The following is a 3,681-nucleotide window of genomic DNA, read 5'->3' as shown; positions in this document are numbered from 1 at the left end:
AGATTTCCAGCTACGGTATTACTGGAAATGTTTTCTCAATCATTAAATCATTTCTCTCTGATAGGTTCATAAGAGTAGTGGTTGACGGGCAGAAATCGGAGGCCCACAGTATTAATGTTGGAGTCCCCCAGGGGTCCATCCTGGGCCCAACTCTCTTCCTAATCTACATCAATGATCTCCCAAAACACATACTTAAATCATTCGTTGACATCTATGCTGATGACACAACCATCTATGGCAACACATCAAAGGTCGTAAATGACAAAGTTCTCTCTAATTCTCCCTGCTCTGATCTGTAGCACGTGGTACAATGGGGGAAGAGGTGGCTGGTCACTTTTAATGCATCCAAAACCAAGCTTCTATCTTTACATCATCAACGCTCTGATCCCCATCTGGCATCAATTGAAATGGATGGCTTTCGTCTTGGGGAGGCTCCATTTTTTGACAAGCTTCTGGGTTTGACCTTTACTCCTGATCTGAAATGGAACACGTACATCAAATCTGTTGCCAGGGCCGCTGGGAAAATGGTGGGATCCTTCTACTGCTCCAGAATATATCTCACTACTGATGCAATTCTCTATCTGTATAAAAGCCAAGTACGATCAAGGATGGAGTAATGCTGCCACATCTGGGTAGGAGCTGCTAAAAACAGCCTATCCTGCCTTGACAGAGTACAAAATAGACTTCGTGGTTTAGTGGGGAATGCCCTTTTCTCTTCCCTGCAACCTCTCTCCCACAGAAGAGACGTTGCGAGCCTGTCTTTGTTTTATCGTTATTTCCATGGCAGGTGCTCGTCTGAGCTCCAATCCCTCTTCCCCCCCCGTCCCCCTCGCCAATCTTTCATGAGAAACACCCGTCTGGCTGAAACTACTGTCAATAATTTTTCCCATTGTCTATTTGTGCCTAAATCCAAACGTAGATTCCATGAGCAAAGCTTCTTTCTTAGAACTGCACGCCTGTGGAACTCACTGCCGCTTGCCTGTTTCCCACTTGACTACAACTTGGACGTCTTCAAGTCCAACATAAACAAACTCCTGACAAACCGCCCCCTTAAGTGAGACACTCTATCAAAACCCCCAATACTAATGATTACTACAATACTATCTCATTGATTACTGTACATGCAATAACCCTTATCCTTGAGTGGCCTTCGGGCCTTGATAAGTGGTGACCCCCTGTAAAAAACAAAAAACAAAAAAAAAACGTAGATTCCATGAACAAAGCTTCTTTCTTAGAAGTGCACGCCTGTGGAACTATCTTCCATTTTCCTGCTGACTATGATCTGATTGTCTTCAAGTCCAACGTAAACAAGTTCTTGATGAGCCGTTCCATTTAAGTTAACAAATGTACCGAATTTCCATTACTAACGATTACTATATTGTCCAATTGACTGCTGTACACTCTTAACACTTATCCTCCAGTGGTCTCTGGGCCTTGATAAGTGGTATTTCCTATGTAAAAAACTTTTTTTAAATATGAATATCTAAACACATATGTATATAAAGAGACCTAAAAATTAATTAACACATGTACTCCTATGTAAACACAAACCAAGATGTATGTGTATATATATATATATTAAAAATCACTATGGCTACAAACTAGTGTCCGGCTGACCTACTAGGCAGTGTATGCAATTGTTCCACTCTGGTCATCTCACTTGAGTCACTGAATGGGTTTAATTTCTCATTTTACAGATGTTTCGGATATGCTGATAACGAAGGAGTGTTGCAAAATTTTTGCCATAACACATATGCAGAACAAGCCCATTTTTTTTCTGAACTAGTTACCCTGCTAAAGTCTGTTCTCCCCTACTATTTCATCCATCGCTATAGAAAAGATAGATTTATACCTTTACTAAGATTTTTAGTGAAACTGACATAAGTTTCACTAACTGAATCTGTATTCTGCTGAACCAATTTCACATCCCATATATATTTGCTCCCTGTCAAACTATAATGCAAAGGTCTCTCTCTTGAAAGCGAACACTTTTAGAAGCCTAGTGTAACGTAATAATATGTATATTTCCTTCTCATTTTTTGCAATGTCTCAGTGGGTACAACGACTGACACCAGCTTTAACAGTGAATGGTGACTAAGACTCAGGGTTAAAATATGGCTGACGAGTCTTAATGAAGACCAAATAACTTGTCTATGAATATAAGTATCTATTAAGAAAAAGAATTATATATTTATTAGAGAAGATCATATATATATATATATATATATATATATATATATATATATATACCCCCACAAAAATGCATATATACTTTTTCAATTCAGATCATATAGAAAACCCTTAATGAGTTAGCTATAATCAACTTGCAAATATCAGTAGTTTAATATTCAGTAGGATAGCTGAATATATATTGACGATTTAAAACAATTTCCAAATTGAATTCCAAATAAAAAGTATACACAAAGGTATAATAATTGTTTGCAGCTGTTTCAAAGCAGTGTTTATTTTAAGTTATGATATTAAACATGAATCTGTTTTTAAAACATTAGACTCTGTTCAGTAACTTTATTCTTTTCTTCTTAATATTGACCCTTAAACATAGATTTTTTAAAGATAAGTTCTCACTAGGAGAAAAAACAAAAAAATAAATTACTGGTTAGCATGAATATGAAACTTTGAAAAATTGCAAACAAAAGAATTTTTATCATCTGTTTGAAGAAATTTGTTTTCTTGAAACAGATGATAAAAAATTCTTGAGTTAAAGATTTGTCTTTTTATTTGCCTTACTTGGACATTTGATGATTATATAAAAAAAAAAAGATGGTGTGTCTCTTGCTTAAAGTTGAATTAAATAAATAAATAGATAGGGCGTTTTGATTTTACTTTTATGGTGAGAAATGGACCCAAATTTTTGTATTCACTCATTTAGATAATAAACATTAATAATTGTGACTTATCTGAAAGATTATCGAGCTCTTTATATGTGCAAGATCTGTTATAGTAGTTCCAATGTGGAAAACTTTATTTTCATAAATATGTTTGAAATATTTATCAGTGAACATTTTAAAATAAAATACAGTAACTCAGATGTTATTAATGTATTATCCAATATTTCTGATACATACTAGCCCAGCGTCGCCTGGGTGTTTGGAGGTGTGTGTTGAGCAAAAAAAAAGTGTTCGTAAGCATGCAGGCTGGAACACATACCGCGAAGGAGGAAAAGAATGTAAAAAAAAAAGCGATGTCTTTGCCGTTATGTCAATCGCAAAACCAGAAGTGGCAAAGGTTTAAATTAAGGCTAATCAATCGACAAGAGAAGATGACTTTCGAAAATATCGGTAAAAAAAGCGACCCCTCCTTGTAGAAAATTGCCCAGTTGAGGTTGAAGAAATTAATGTTTTTGGCTGTTTTTCAATATTTGTCGTCCGAAGGGTCAAGCTTCAAAATGATCTTGTGAAAATTTACCGCCTCTGTCGAAAGTTTTAGGTAGACATACAAACATACATACATATATACATACATTTAAACAGACAGGTGAGATTTATATTATAGATGGAAAAAACAAACAAAAAAAAAGCCTCAGTAATTCTATTTGAAAAAGAGATTTATTTCCAGGGGCACACAAAAATTTTTTTTTTAATACACAAAAAAATTGAATGTGCGTGTGTGAAAACAAACATCCATCCATAGCCCTTGAGCCCCTGGAGGGGCATAGGCCAT

This window comes from Euprymna scolopes, chromosome 15, assembly GCF_053919585.1.
Source record: "Euprymna scolopes isolate OS-2025 chromosome 15, ASM5391958v1, whole genome shotgun sequence".
NCBI classification, from domain to species: domain Eukaryota; kingdom Metazoa; phylum Mollusca; class Cephalopoda; order Sepiida; family Sepiolidae; genus Euprymna; species Euprymna scolopes.
This window is presented reverse-complemented; position numbering follows the sequence as displayed.